General features: G+C 35.0%; 1 pseudogene across 1 annotated transcript; it reads left to right on the top strand.

The window, feature by feature from the left end:
• The first annotated feature begins 8467 nt into the window (after positions 1 to 8467).
• Positions 8468 to 9870, top strand: LOC132183218 (glutathione S-transferase U20 pseudogene; annotated as a pseudogene). The gene is made up of 2 exons (XR_015912146.1): positions 8468 to 8853; positions 9502 to 9870. The product of XR_015912146.1 is annotated as a glutathione S-transferase U20 pseudogene (transcript).
• The last annotated feature ends 6682 nt before the right edge of the window (positions 9871 to 16552 follow it).

Here is a 16552-nt window from a genome sequence, read left to right as displayed (position 1 = left end):
TAAAAGTGCAATTTTTTTTTTAAACTAAGGCCATAAAATGGTTTATGTCGAAAAATAATAAAATATTTTTAGATAAGTTATTTTTTTTGAAAATATTTTCTGCCGAAAACATTTTATAGCGTTTATTGCACACATGGAAAATCAATATATATATATATATATATATATATTAAACTCTAAATTATGAAAATGTCATGACTAAGTCTTAAAGGTGTCCGAATCGAGTCCCGCAAGAACTCCACTGCAACTCACCTGGGACTTGCCCGGACCTCGCCTAGACCCTATTAAGGGGATTAGCCCGAGACCCTGGCAGGACCCGCCTGAGACTCGATAGGGACATTTTCGTAATTTAGTGTTTAATATGATTTTACGTACACACCAAATACTGGAAAAAAAATGTATTGTTTGAGAATGCATTTTTAAAATATTATGATTTGAAAAATAAAAAATTGCATTTTCATTTGGCAACCATGAGGATGTGTTTTTTTTAAAGAGTCATGTTATACATCTTTTTACTTCTACCAACTATCGCTTTTAATGATTTTTTATCATTTTTCTTTTTTTTGAAAATACGATTTTAAAGGCCAAAATGTTATTTTAAATGCTGATCAATTGCAATTCTATTTTTTTTTTTTCAAATCATATGTTTTAAAATCATTTTTTTTAAATGCTATTTTTTAAAATGGCAATTCCAAATAGACCTTACTTACCTTTTTTTCTTTTTCTTTTTTTAACTTTTTTTTTTTTTGGGAAACTTTTGGTACCAACCATGTGCTCATTGAGTGGAACTAGGACTTCTTTGTTTATTTGTTTTTTTTTTTTGTTTTCTATTCTAGAAGGACTTGTCTCTTCTGCTCAAGTGCTCATTTGCAAGGATGTTTCTCGCCATGAGCGGGCTGTACGAAAGAGATAAAATGGAAATAACAAAGAAAGAACGAGAGAAAAGTGGAGTGGGGAGAGAAAATGGAGGAAAGACTTGTAATATCTTTTCTGTATAAGGCTTTGTTTGTTTCTGTATAAAATATTTTTTAGAAAATGTTTTTCCATTTGTTGGTGTTTAGCGCCCGCAAGAAGTAATAGTTTATGACAAATAATTTCCGAATCAATAACAAATTTATTATGAGTAATATTCGGTGGACTTCCACTTTTTTTATACCAATATCTCCGCAGGGATCATATAGTTTTGGGGAAACTTCAGAAAACCCCCTCTGAAGTTCCAGCCGATTTGAAAAATCCCCCCTAAATTTTCAAAACTCTCATTTAAGCCTCTTGAACTTCGATTTTCTCTCACTTTTGACCCCTTTAACATTAAACTACGTCGTTTTGAATGTTTTATACCCATTTTACCCTTTCCCAAAACTACGTCGTTTTGTGTCCTAAAATTACCCAGCCTAAAACGACGTCGTTTTAGGCATTAATTTTTATTTTTTTTTAAAAAGAAAAAAATTAAAAATTTAAAAAAAGAAAAAGAAAAAAAAAAAAACTGGGCCACCCCATGGCCGGTCTGGGGGTGGCTGGACCACCCCCTTGGCCATAGGGGTGGTCCGGCCACCCCCAAAAGGGCAAAAAAAAAAAAAAAAAAAAAAACGGGGGGTGGGGGGGGTGCATATGGGGTGGCACCCCCCCCCCCCCCCCCATATATATATAAAATAAAAAAAAAAAAAAAAAAAAAACCGGGTTGGCTTTAGCCACCCCTTGGCCAAAATGGGGTGGCCGGACCACCTCATTTTTGGCCAAGGGAGTGGCTACAGCCACCCCCTGGCCGATCTGGGGGTGGTCGAACCACCCCCATGGCCAAAGGGGTCGGTATGGGGTGGCCGAAACCACCCCAGCCCCTTGGGGGTGGTCCGGCCACCCCCAAAAACACCCCATCCCCCCTTTTTTTTTTTTTTTTGGCCAAGGGGGTGGTCCGACCACCCCCTTGGCCATGGGGGTGGTTCGACCACCCCCAGATCGGCCAGGGGGTGGCTGTAGCCACCCCCGGTTTTTTTTTTTTTTTTTTTTTTTTAAAAAAAAATTTAATGTTTTTTTTTTTTATGTATATATTTTACTTTTTTTAATTAAAAAAAAAAAAGCTTAAAACGACGTCGTTTTGGGCTGGATATGTGTTGTGATTTTAGGACACAAAACGACATAGTTTTGGGCAAGTGTAAAATAGGTATAAAACATCCAAAACGACGTAATTTAATGTTAAAGGGGTCCAAAGTGAGAGAAAACCAAAGTTCAGAGGGTCTAAGTGAGAGCTTTGGAAATTCAGGGGGGGAGGTTTTCAAATCGGTTGGAACTTCAGGGGGGTTTTCTAAAGTTTTCCCTATAGTTTTTAAAATCATCATTGAATTTGAGATTGATCTTTATTAGATTTTAATTCAATAGTGATGTTAAAGCGGAATAATGCTACAGTTCCCAAAAAGTTTCTCCAAAATTTGTTCTCCAAATTATTTATCACAATCTTATGAGATGGTAACACATTTTTCAAAATAATAAATTACATAAGATTTTGATACATCATTTGGGAAGCAAATTTTGGATAAATTTTTTGAAAAGTGTAACATTTTTTTATGTTAAAATCTACATACGCGTGTGGAGAAGTGGGTGTAATGAAGTTGGGGAATGCTAGGTATTCTCTTGATTCTAGGGAGATATTATTTTGGAAAAAATATAATTTAGCCCTCCCAAACTACCAACCATTTATATTTTAGCCTCATAATATTCAAAAACTGATAAAGTAGCTCACAAACTACCAAATAGTTGCAATTTGGCTACTCCGTTAGTCATTACCGTCAAATATGTAGGATGAAAAAATCAAAACTATGTTATTTTGGTAAGATTAAGTTGCTAAAATACCCTTTAAAAAAAAAAATCAATTAAAAAATTACCCTCCAAAACGACGTTTTGAGAAAAAAAAAATTAAAAAACCAGTGGTTTCCGGTCACCCCATGGCTTGGGAGTGGCTCTCCGGCGACCCCCATAGTTCTCATTATATTTTTTTGATCCCAGGTAAATATTACCATTATTTCTCTCAGTTGATTATTAAAAAATAACATCTATATAGAAACAGAAAAACACCTCAAAATAGCTTCACTATTGAAGGGCGCAAGCCATTAGTCGAACCTTGCCTGTTCAATTTTCGTCCAATTTTTGTTACAGAAGCAGTAAAATGCCACGTGGTAGCGCTGCAATGGTTGCCAACTGGTCTAGTAATTGTTCCAGATTATTTGCCACGAACTCATCATTGTGGTCTCGAAAAACGACACCCACTTAATTCAGACTTTTTGATATTTGGAAATCGTTGGATATTCAAATAATTCTATAATAATTCTTGGATATTCAAATATATACTTATCAAATTCATCTGACTTGCCTCAAAAGGGTCATCATATTGTCGAGGCAACCACAAATGATGTAGAAACAAGCCACATCACGGTGTCCTTTTTCGAGCTAGCTTTGCCGTCGCACGTCTCTCATGCGCCTTTTAGAACTTCTCCATGCCTCCACCTTTGTCATTGATGCTGCTAATTTTTGGTCTTAGATTTTTTCTACTTTTTGTTTTGTTTTCGTGTTTGTATTTATTGTTTTCTGTTATAGCTTGACCGTTAAGCAATGTCCCTATTTTAGCCTTTTACTTTGCAGATTTTGTTGTGGTTGCAAAGATTTCTTCGGATTTCTTTGTTTTGTCTCTAATAGCAGCCCTGTGTAGCTGCATTGGTACTTTTATATGGTCGAGTCATCTATTTGACTCATTTCCTTTTGTTACCTTGTTTGGTTCTGATTTCTCTTGTATCTGCTTATCTTGTATCTGCTTAGCGATTTCGTTAGATTTGGGCTGTTGTTTGGGTTGGCCACCCCTTTTATAATTTTCCTTTCCCTTTTTTCCTTATTTGCCTAAAAAAAAAAAAAGGCAAATCTTGCGACAACATAGACCAAGCTAAACTCTCATCATCACCATGCTTTCAAGTCACTCAGGCCTCTAACAGCAGTAATAGATATGCGGTCGAGATTTACCTTAATTCGACACCTATCTGGTTCACCGTTAATTTATGTATTACTTAGTGCGCCAAGATTTTCGTACATATAGGATTGGACCCGGCTTACGTCCGGAAAGAAAAGAACAGGACATTGCATGTGGAGGGCTGTTAAAATGACATTGTTGGAGCAAGCATTTAAGCGAAGCAGAGGTTGACGCCGTTTCAACGGAAAGGAGGAAACACCCCCGCTTTCGGAAATTGGGTATACAAATACAAAGATTTTTCTTATTTTGTACCACAAGTTTGATGATGAGACTAATGAAAAGATCAAATTGCACAATTATATGTAGCCCATGATATAGTTGAACCATTTTTGGTTGAAGTATTTATTACCTCCACTATTAAAATCTAATGATTATGAGGTAAAAGAAATACACAAGTGACTGATGGGGATGAGGAAGTAGTGCTCGAAGAGCAGCAGGCTAGTAGAAATGTAGATGTGAATGTGAATGGGGAACTTGAAAATTTCTTTTAAGTGATTTTGAAGTAAGATGGTGATGAGGAGGACAATCTTGTTAAAAAAAATATGATGTAGCTAGCTTTGCGGGCTGCTATAGAGGCTACATCCAAATAGTTTCAATCATATTTGAAAAAAACATATTGGAGGATAGCATACCAATCATATGCCTTTAACAAGTTGGGTTGTCAAGCCATTTGAAAAAACAACAGGCTTCTTTTCTTATCTGCATGTTGGAGGATAGCATACCAATCAACTCAAGTAACAACACATTCGGGATTAATACTTCAAAATGGAAGGATACTTCCGAATCATAGCCGGCTGAACCCCAAAATCATATGTCGGGCTTATCCTTAGTCCAAGAAGTCTTCAACGATGCAGTTAAATCACAAAAATATGAAGAAAACCCAGATGACGACTTGTCTAGTTCAAAAAAAAAAAAAAAAAAAAATCTACCTACTCCACAAACAAAATCAAGATTTTTTTTTTTTTTTTTTTTTTTTTTGATATGGAGAACATATACCTTATTTATGCTGCGGAAAGCTTCATTTCCTCTGAAATTTTGTACACTACCTAATATTATTTCTTCCTTTGAGTTTTCTGTCATATGATTTTTGGGAAGATAAACCCTAAACGAAGCTATTTCGACTTTTTTTACTCCAACTTCTTCATGCGATTTGGAGAGAAAAGGCAAAACCGGAGGAGGTTAGGATTCATGCAATTTGGGGATAAAAGGGAAAATTGGGAAGGAAGATGAAATTAAAGGTAAATATTGGGTTAAAGTGGATTAAATTTATTACGTGGCACTGAAGTGGCCACGTGGGACATGTGTTACATTTTTAAAGGGGCTTAATAGCGTTGATGTGTACTTACGTTAATTTTATGGACCGAAGATGAACGGAATGACCATTTCCGTTTTTAACCATAAGTGATGTACCATTTACGATAAGAATTGAAACCAATATTGGCTTTTGTAAAGTCATTAAACCACATAGGATTAAAGGCATTTAACCTAAATACCTAAACAAAAGTCTTCAATCCCTTACAATCCCAAAAAAGAAAAAGAAAAAAAAGCAACTAGGTGTGACTATATAGTATAACAGTAGCATTTATTTACTGAAAACTAATGATAAGAGAGGCCTAAACAATAAAAAATCGCATACGCTCTCTCAAATTTAGTTGAGTTATAAGTGAGTTTGACTCAAATTTACCATATCTATATCTTTGAAACCCAAAGCGACTAACAATAATTAAACTTGTGTGGGGATTCCTATTTCTACTTTTAAGCTCACGCTCTAGTGCGCATCTAGACCGTTGAATATAGCTTTAACCTATGATGGAAGCTGACAAAGTAGAGAGCAAAAGGTCAAGGGAAAAGCTTTGCTCAGTGAGAGGGCATGCTTGATGGCCCCTCCATTATTATCCCTTGGGTCTCAGCGTCCGGCAACAGATAATGCAATTGCTCATCAAAGTGTTTTCTTAAATGTCGTTTACCATTTTGGCAAAACATTGCTTTGTTTTACGTAGTTGTCATTTTGTTTATTAGAATTGAGATATACATGACATAAGACAACTTTTGCGGGCACATCACCACTTTCTATGATATGATAGACAATTGAAAATGCACTTGAAATTTGGGTCCATTATTTTCGTATTAATCTTGAAATGCTATTTGAACATTTGTACTATACACGTGTCACAAAATAAGAACTCTGAATTGGTGACTTTAAGGGGTAATTATACTACAGCGTCTTAGCACTTTTTTTCCATGAACTACCAACTATGACACTTAACTCCATCAAACTACCATCTTATAACAAAAAGCCTCATTTCATCAGTTAAATGGGTTAAAATTGATGGTCAACAGTCATGTGCAAGTCATGTGCTATTTAATTTTTTTTCTTCTATTTTTGTCCTCACTTTAGACCTAGAAAATGACGCTTATACCCTCCTAAACTCTAATTCAACACATGAAAACAATTTAAAATGAGGGCAAAAGTGAAAGAAAAAAAATTTAAAATGGCACATGACTTGTACATGACCGTGGCGTTGACTGTCAATTTTAACTCCTAAAATGTAAAGTGTCAAGGCACTGTAGTTCATGGGGGCAAAATGTAATTACCCCTAACTTTTATTAGCTAAAACTTTTAATTAATCTTGGATGACTTATCATCATTTTAATTATTTACCGCGTGACAACATACTAGTTCTCTAAATTTAAGAAAAAATGTGTTGGAGCCTATACCAGTTATCACCATGGCCAAAATGCTCCCAAAAGTCACTCCCACCTTCCTCATTCTGTTCACTATCCTCTTCTTATAAATTTAATGGTTATATTGATCTATGTGTTGAAATTTTAACTTTGGAAAGTTCACGTCCTAAGAGCATTCGTATTGAGCGCTTCAAAATTTCTTTAAATTTAACTATAAAAATCTACTTTAGTTGATTTAGCTTGCCACTTTTCAAAATCACTAAATATCGAACTCTATAAATATTTATCTACTTTAATTAAATATTTTATTTATTGGTGGATCCAACTTTTAGATTCTTTGCATTAAAAACATACTCTAATTAAGCAGAAAGAAGAGGAAGTACTACGAAATAAATAAATATAAATATATATATATATATATATATATATATATATTAAGTCAATGTGAACGCTTCAAGTCCTGATAAGCCTGGTGGTATGTGTTACCTACTTTAACAGAGTAATTATCTGGTGATTTTTTTGTCACAGATTTGCTTCCTTCCCATTTAATTTGGTCATTAAAATGACAAATTTATCCAAAAACCGAGCCACGCGAAGCATCAAAATGGCATCTTTGGGATCCCAATATAGTATATAGATTTATTTTATTTTTTAATTGGGGGGGGGGGGGGGGGGGGGGGGGGGTGTGGCGGAATATATTATATAGAATTACAATCATTGGTTTCCTCCCTATGAGCCAGCTACGGCTACTATATATATAATCCAACAAGGTTTAACAATCATCTTCAACAATGTTAGGTGAAATATATACGATTAAAAAGTACAATTTTTTATTTTAACTACTATGTTTTTTATACACACTTTACCATATTACCTATTATCTTCTCTACATTTTTTAATATTATTTTTCATTTCTTTTATTATATTTTTGCCAACATATATATTTTCAAACATTCATTTTTTTCTAATGGCTTCCGAGTATGCTATACGTACCGACGTAATGTACACCTCATGTTATCCCCCAAGCTGATGTAGCTTTAAAAAAATAAAAAAAAAAAAAAAAAAAATCACTATTTGATCAAATTTAATATTGATTCATCTGAAATTCAATGGTGATTTCAAAAGTCATATTAGTTTTCAGGAATAAAATGATGGTTTATATTAACTACTATTTTTCTTTATACTTTTTCAATGTGGAATTCAACACTCATAGCAATCTTCTCCGGCCTTATGAGTATCTTCCATATTGACTCAACTCTGAACTTCATATCGCTTGGGAGTCTTTTTATATTTTCAAGAGTATTCTGCATAGAGAGTTTTCTTCGCCACAGAACGCAACTCCAAAACTAGACATCTTAAGGGCTTGTTTGTGATTACGTTTGAGTGGCTTAAAAGTGTTTTTAACACTTTAAAAGTCCATTTAAAAAAAAAAAAAAAAAGTACTCGTTTGGTTAAAAAAGTAAAAGAACTTTTAAAGGTCTAAAAAACTTAAAAATGGCCATAGAAAAAGCCTAAAAGCCTAAAAAATTAAAAGTGCTTCTAGAACATTGCCTAAATGCTCACATTCTCTCATAACGTACAGATGCCAACAAAGATTTACCTAGTGTTCCTCCCTATGAGCCGGCTCTGTACACTTGAAGACAAATTGTCTTGTTATGACAAGAAAATTCTTTACTTAGGGGGAAACCAAGAAGACCCCATAGGAGTTGTAGACATTGTAACCCTCTTCACCGATCACTGGCTCTCTATAAATATAAGCTTCATGCACATTTGTGTTACCACCAAACAAAGAGGAAGATCAAGTTTAAGGTTTTAGAGACAAATCACAGAAAAGATGTTGAAAGAAGATGCTGTTCTTCTGGATTGCTGGGCCAGCCCATTCTGCATGAGGGTGAAAATTGCTTCGGAGGAGAAGGGAGTGCAATATATATGAAGCAAGAGCGGAGGATTTGTTTGGGGGAAAGAGTGAGCTGCTGCTCAAATCCAACCCCATTTACAAGAAGGTGCCCGTCTTGCTGCATAACGAGAAGCCCTTATGCGCGTCCACCATCATTGTGGGCTACATTGATGAGGCCCGGCCTTCCCCCCATCCACTCCTCCCAACTTCTCCATATGCGCGGGCTCAAGCTCGGTTCTGGGCTGACTTTATCGACAAAAAGGTTGGTTTTTCAATACTTTCATGATTTTTTTGGGTAGGATAATGTTAGAAATTATATTTTTATTTTATAATTATTTTATAATGTTGATGTAGCAATCTTAACCAACTCTTACATTAGTCCTTGATAATTGTATTTTGTCTATATTTGATTTGGCCAACCCGAGCAAAGAAAGCCAACTATTCCATCATAAGCACGATTAATGATTTTTTTTTTTTTTTGTCCCGATAAGTACTTCCAAAACATTGTATAAAACTAGATTTTTACATGGTTGAACCGGTCTATGAACCACTTGTGAGACTAGAAAACGGCCATCAGAGTTGCTTTGGTTGGGGCTGACAAAGAGCCTCTGATGGTTAAGTCAGTATAGTATTCATAGAGAGTATTTATAGAGAAAATAAATTCTTATCCTATTTGGGATGGTCTCCTTCCTTTATCTTAGGCTCTTTGTTTAACTGCCACCAGGTTGGCCTGTGAGATTCACCGCATTACATATTTATGAGCTTGTTTTAAAGGAATTTAAAAAACTTTTTTTGTTTTCCAATTGTTTATCATTATTATAAAAAATACCATTTGAATTAGAAAAAAAGGACTATTATTAAACTTCTAAGGTTTGAACTAATTGTTTATCCTATGTTAATGAATATATAGCTATTTGATGCGGGCGGCAACATATGGAGAAACAAAGGAGAGGCACAGGAGGCAGCAAAGAAGGAGTTCATAGAGATTTTGAAGGGGCTAGAGGGAGCTCTTGGGGAGAAGGACTTCTTCGGGGGTGATGCCTTTGGCTTTGTAGACATCCTAGCAATCGCTATCACCAGTTGGTTTTTGGCGTTCGAGAAATGTGGGGGGTTTAAGGTTGATGACTACTGTCCCAACTTCTCAGCGTGGGTGAAGAGGTGCATGAACAGAAACAGTGTGGCCAAAGTTCTTCCAGACCCAGAAAAGATCTATGATTTTGTTATTGGGTTGAAGAAGAATATGAACGGTTTGCATAGTTTAACCAATAGTGCTAATTAAATCTGCAGGCTCCTTTTCTTCTTTGACTTTTGTTGTTTTTTGTCTTTCTGGAGGCCTCCTCGATCTTCTGAGTCACATGGAGGGTTACAAATAAAGGGAAAAGAATCATTTTCCTTGATTATTTTCTATTGCTGTTAGTGATATGCTACTGAAATAGAAAGGGAAAATGTGTATTGTAAATTGTAATCGTCTTGCCTTTGCTTTGATTTTGGTTTTATTTTCATGTTTTCTGGATTTGAAAGACGTACATCTAAGTCTTATAAATTCTCTTACTTGTGTTTCATTTTTTTAGTTAATTCTTTTTACTGGTTTTTTTTTTTTTTTTTTTTTTTTTTTTCACAGAGTTTTTTCTCTTCTTACTGATTACTGATGGCCATGTTGGTAACCCTAATGGGTTTTGTTAAACGGAACATTGCCATATTAACCGCCTTCATTGACGGTATCGGTTTATTTGATGGGTTGGATCATTTATTTGACGAGCTGGGTCATTTATTTGACCATTTCCCAATTGTTCTTAGAAAGGCTATGTCACCTTTATAGAGTTTTCTTTCAAACTGGGATAGAGAAATTTCTTTCAACTTAATCTATAAAAATGACATGTGTTCATTTTTTTAATAACATGTGAGATGCATATAAGATTTTAATAAAATTTATTCCAAATTTATCTCTGCTATTGAAAAAACATGTATTTTTTTACATGTTTAAGGAATACATGTCACTTTTATAGAGTAGATTGAAAGAAATTTCTTCAACCCAGTTTAAAGAAAAACTCCATCCACTTAAAAATTAGACCATATTGTAGTATATTGGCTAGCTAACCCAACTAGTTGATGTGAATTGGTACTTTGATTAATAGAAATCATATTACAAAATTTCAGCCCATTGAAATCTTAACTTTAAAACTCTACGGTTCACAATCACAACAATCCAATACAAATTGGCACCAAAAAATGAAAGAAAATACTCTACGTGGTCAGTTTGAGGGAAAACATAAATTCTACCCAAATTGGGTCAGATCATGGGCCCCCAACGGGTTTTGGTCGGAATTCGGTTTTTTTAACGACTTTTGGACAGCTGAGGGCCGAGGGGTGGCTGTGCTTAGTATATTGGGCTAGGCCTTTTAATCCACCGTCACAACACCAAATTGGGCTCAGGGGCCGAGGGATGTTGCTATACAATATTGTTTTCCACTCTCTCTCTCTCTCTCTCTCTCTCTTTTAATTTATTATTTTTTTATAAGTTGTTTTTTACTCCCACTCCCAATCGAATATATATATATATATATATATATATATATATATATAAGCTGTGGGTATCATATTCCCTAGCCATCATCTTCCCTTGTATTGATTAGGGGAAGAAAAAAAAAAAACATCCTTCACAAAACATGGACTTGATGCCAGGTTACATGTACGACTCAATGAGAGCCATAGGCTACTACATCAAGGATAATTTTGTAAACTGCCGAAGCCGGCCATTTTTCCTTTCTGGTACTACTTTTCCTGGACACAGGACATTGCCTTGCTTGTTATTATGTTGTTCAATTTTTGTGTCTACTTTCCTTGCTGCTATAAATCCTTTTCTTTCATAACCAATCTGGTATGCTTTATAGATTATAATTTGTCATCATTGTTAAACTCCATTTTTTTTTTTCTAAAAGAATTTTCAAAATTAGTATATATTTATATACTTTGTTGGTTTGAGAATGTTTTAAATTGAGGGTTTTAAAAAACGTTGAAAGAAGAATCTTACATAGAAAAAAAAGAGTCAAGTTGGCAGGCTCAATTCGCACCAAGCTATTGCTTTAAAACAAACAATGCTCGAGTGTATACACTTATGTTATGCGTATGCTTTAGTACGGTGCGAATTGTAGTATCTATATGTAGGGCGCTAGTGGCAAAAAAGGAATTAGGAATGCATGTACGATTTGATCTGAATCGTATAATGCTTCAAAGGTAGATTCAATGGTTAGATTTACGTGTCTGTTAGTAAAGTCAATTGTAATATTTAAATTGAGTTTGATATAATGATTGAGATTAAGTGATCATTACTAATAATTACGATCTAATGATAGTTATAATCCTCTCTTCTTTTGTCTCTCTCAAACTACAAAGAATTTTCGGGTTCTATTGTATCCCAATGCCTACCAATTTGTCGGAATTGACTAGAGCAAATAATTTCTTAAGAAAAGTTACTAGATAACACAGCTCAGCTAAGGAGCATTTCTTCATTTTTTTGTTTTTCCATATATTTTGATCTTACATGTGTTATTGGGGGCATGGAAGGCAGAGGAGGTGCTTAATTCCAAGGAATGAGTTATTGCATCATGTCATGGAACAACAGACAAGTTCGCAGTCAGAGACCCCACCTAGGACTCGGCTAAGATTTGAGAAATGGGATCAATAGCTGTGCATGCGGTCAAGTACAAGGCATATGGTTGATGGTGAGCAGCTTTCTAGCATGTCTCCTACCCTTTGTCAATTACGCACCCTATTTGTTTTTGTAACATCGGACCATAGGCATGTGGACATGTTGAACGGATGTGTCAAAAAACGAGGTCTTCTATTGCCCATGCCATTGATGGCCTTTGGGGAGTGACAGAAAACGAGCCCCTCCTTTCAAAATGACCCACCTCTGCCCCCAAGATGTTCCTGATTTTGATATAACACAATGAACCCATTTTTCCCTGCAAACAGGCCAAGTCACATGCTCCAAAACTACTCTTCCACTCCAGGGAAATGCTGTCATTATCCACTAATGAGGCCAACCTGTGATATCAATTTGGAATGGAATACAAAAATTTCCAAATTTTCTGAGAATATATATATATATATATATGTTTTCCATTCAGTTTATTAGGCTGTGGTGGGTGGTGGGTGGTGGGTAAATATTCCTTTGTGTAAACGCTGGGGAAGCTTGTGAAAAAGAACGACAATTTGGTCAAACTTGACGACGTTGCAGAGCATCGAATTTGTAACATTCAAAATGTATGTTCAGACATATTCTTCCATCAGTGTCATGCTGCTGCAGTGGTTAAATTTGTGTGGCACTGCACAACCGATGGAGAAGCCGGCTAATTAAGAAAAGAAAGGAACAGAATTTTCCTGACCTTTTGAATTCTTTATGTTATTTCCTTGGTCTGTATTACCAACCAGAAGCATGTAACAATAACAGACATTTGTGAAGCCCCAAAAGGAAAATATGGTCCTACAGATTTCTCAAAATGATGGTCTGGTTATTGTCAAAGTGAGCTGTATATGTATGGTGATGTTTTTACAATGAATTATACTCCACAGAGATTAGGCTGAGAAGAATACACCTTTTTCTTATTCTTCTTCTTCTTCTTCTTTGTTTTTTTTTCCATCATTAGCTGTAAGCAAATATACTGTCTTCAGGAACAAAACCAATTATAATAAACATAAATTTTTTTAACATCCGAGGAGTTATAAAATCAAGCTAGCAGCTGTTGTGCCATATATTTGTTAATGAAATGGCGGGGCATGGGACATGAACCAAGCCCTTTATTATGACATTAAAAACCTGGACATACGGTGTGGTGGGCAGAGGCCAAGTGATTGACACCATGTCTATAATTGTTAGTTATGGCTAGCTAGGAGTAGACAGAACACAAATGTTTTGTTAACTCTCTCTCTCCCAATGGGACATATGGACACTGGGAAGACAACCAACTCTTGGGCCTACATGTAAACAAAGGCATAGCCCTTGTCAATACCATCCTGATGATGCTCTTCAATCTCCATAATTCAGAGCCCCTCTTTTCCCCCTTCATTTGCAGCGGATGTATGCCTCTCTTACATGCTGGGACATCCCAATCTCATATATAATTATCCAACTTAATTACAGGATATTGAATTACAAGATATATTTTATTAATATGCTATATATTAGAGCTACTTTTTTGTGACCTTATCTAGAGTATTTAAAAGCCGTCGCCGCCACCGCCCGATTTTTCTCAAAATACATGTGCTTCTAGGTCTAGTTTTGGTACAAAAACAACACCGACAAGCTCCACCGGTGAAAAAGGTGGGAGACTGTACTTTATATAAAACGCAAAAGGCTATTCTAAGAGATACACATTATATACTCGTTCAAATCTCTAGATATTCTCATCTTTAAGCTCAATTTATTGGCTTAAGCATCAGAGTAATCCCATGCCGAAACACCCAATAAGAATCTTCGTGCTTAACTTCAATCAATCCCTTTTGCAGGTCAATTCTCTCGGTCTGTGGTTCGGGTGCAATCAATTGATTCTTCATATGGTGGATCCATAACTCACTTTTCACATGATCCCAACAAAGATGTAGAAAATTTTTAGTTTTGACAATAATAAGTTATTGGTTAGTGCTATAAATCAGTTGAAGATTACAGTGCTAGGTTTTGGGGAGAATATATTGAATGATTATTGTTAAAATGTTAAATATTCAAAGTATATCTAGCTTTGTCTGGGATGGAATATTTCAGTTTGAATTCATGATTATATAATTTCTTCAAAAGTTTCTTTACTTTGTAGATTCCAAAACTTACCTCGAAGATTCAAGCCTTTTGTGAGTTGAGTTGTACATATACTTGTCTTTTCTCAGCACATTCATACCACTTCCCCGCCGTCTTACAAATAAAAATTCTCCTCCACCCCCCCCCCCCCCCCCCCCTCTCTCTCTCTCTCTCTCTCTCTCTCTAAATGATTGAACCCAATTGCCATTTCTCTCGACAAAGCTTTTTAATTAGTGTAGTAAATTTTCTTGATCCACGAGGAGAGATGACATTTTTCTGTATAAAGTAACTTTAACTAGAATGTCTTAAATCATGGCAATGAGAATCTAGTTGACCAATCGGCCAAAAACACAGAAATGAAACAAAAAATTGAAAAGAAATTTGTCTATTTGATTAACTTTAAGATTACTTTTTTTCCACAAAGAAATCTTGAAAAGCACCCACGTGGGTGCCAAGCCTTGAAAAGCGGTCCGCTTCGTGGCGGAGGCCCCCCTTCTCCCATGCACTCTGGCCCGTTTACCTCAAAAATTAATGAAAAGATAAAAATATATAGAGTGACCTCTCAAAACATAACATAACACGTTTTTCAGATTTTTTTCACCTATTATTATTGTTTTTTTTTTTTTTTTTTTTTTTTTCCGCTCTTTAACAGTTCAACTCTTTCTTTCCCTTTCATTTTTCCTTCTTCTTGCCACCACTTTCTTTTCAATTTTCTTCTTTGATCTTCTTTAGCTAATCTCATTCTATTATGCTTTGTGTGTGTGTGTTTTTTTAGACTATAGATAGAGTTAACTATTTTAACTATCAACATGTGGTTGTTAGGCTTTCACACGGTCTGCAGTACACCTACCACCTACATTAACAGACAACACAAAATTTGTTAAATTGTAAGCAACCTAGGTGCTTTTATTGTTTTGGTGTAGGTTTTGATGTAATGTAGGCATGTGAATAAGTGAAAGCAAATGTAAGTCTTGTTCATGATGTTAATTTTCTTTTTGTGGGCAATATGATATGATGTTGATTAATTTGTTCTAAGTACCTCATGTTAATTGTTGATGCAATGGTTTTGTAGTTTTTTTTTTTTTGTTACTTTTATTCAACAAAATAAAACTCAGAATATATAATTTACTTGTTTAGTTGTTTTAGTTCCTTGGGACTCAAACCCTATAGCTATAAGAATGTCCTAAACTGATTTTTGGCCATTGAACTTTGAGCCCAGAAAAATTAATAATGTCAGGCATAAATTGGGTTAAGACAATAGACATATATATAAAGTTAATAGGGTAAAATCACTTTACCCCTCAAACTATCACCTCAATGACAATCTACCTCTCAAACTATCAATTGCGATACCTCCAAACTACCAAAACAATAACAATGTACCCCTCAATGCTAGCAAAGTGACGAAATTACCACTATATAATTTTCAATAAGACAAAAATACCCTTCAACTTTTTTTTTAAAAAAAAAATTTAGTATTTTTTTTTTATTTTAGTAAGGGTAATTTTGTCATTTTGTTAAAAGTTGATGTATATTGTCATTGTTTTGATAGTTTGGAGGGTAAATTATCACAATTGATAGTTTGAGAGGTAGATTGTCATTAGAGTGATAGTTTAAGGGGGTTAAATGGACTTTACCCAAATTAATAATTGAATTTGAAGAAAATTAATATAATATTTTTTTTTTTTTAAGGAGCAAAAGTTTTGGACCTTTTCTAGATTTGTGCCTTCATCTTTGGGCAAATTAAGACGTACCAAAGTAAATATAGATATATACATATTTTATTTTCTAGTGTTGTAATAATGAGTGTGAATAACAAAGCAAATGATCAATTAGAAAAAAGAGTATTTATTATAAGAGATGCTGCTCTTTTTGTGTTTAATGCAATTTCCTGCTATCTCTATCGATCACTCAACCACATAATTTTTCTCGTCTCTCGATGCTCCTTCCCAAACACTACTTTTGGAAATGGAAGCAGTGGAGCATTTACATATAAGAGAGGAAAATAGATAGCATGGGGAGGAGAAGAGGAGTAAAACTGTAAAAAGCAGCTGCAGGTGGGAATCCACATGCTTCAACAGAAGCAAAGGTGGGGGAAAGCCAGTGTTTGTCCTATAATTACTGTAACAAAAGTAACCATCAACCATCAACCCTTTTTTACTCTCTCTAA

This window comes from Corylus avellana, chromosome 5, assembly GCF_965113065.1.
Source record: "Corylus avellana chromosome 5, dhCorAvel1.hap1.2, whole genome shotgun sequence".
Lineage (NCBI taxonomy): Eukaryota > Viridiplantae > Streptophyta > Magnoliopsida > Fagales > Betulaceae > Corylus > Corylus avellana.
The sequence above is the reverse complement of the archived record's forward strand: the minus strand, read 5'-3'. Positions and strand labels throughout refer to the sequence as shown.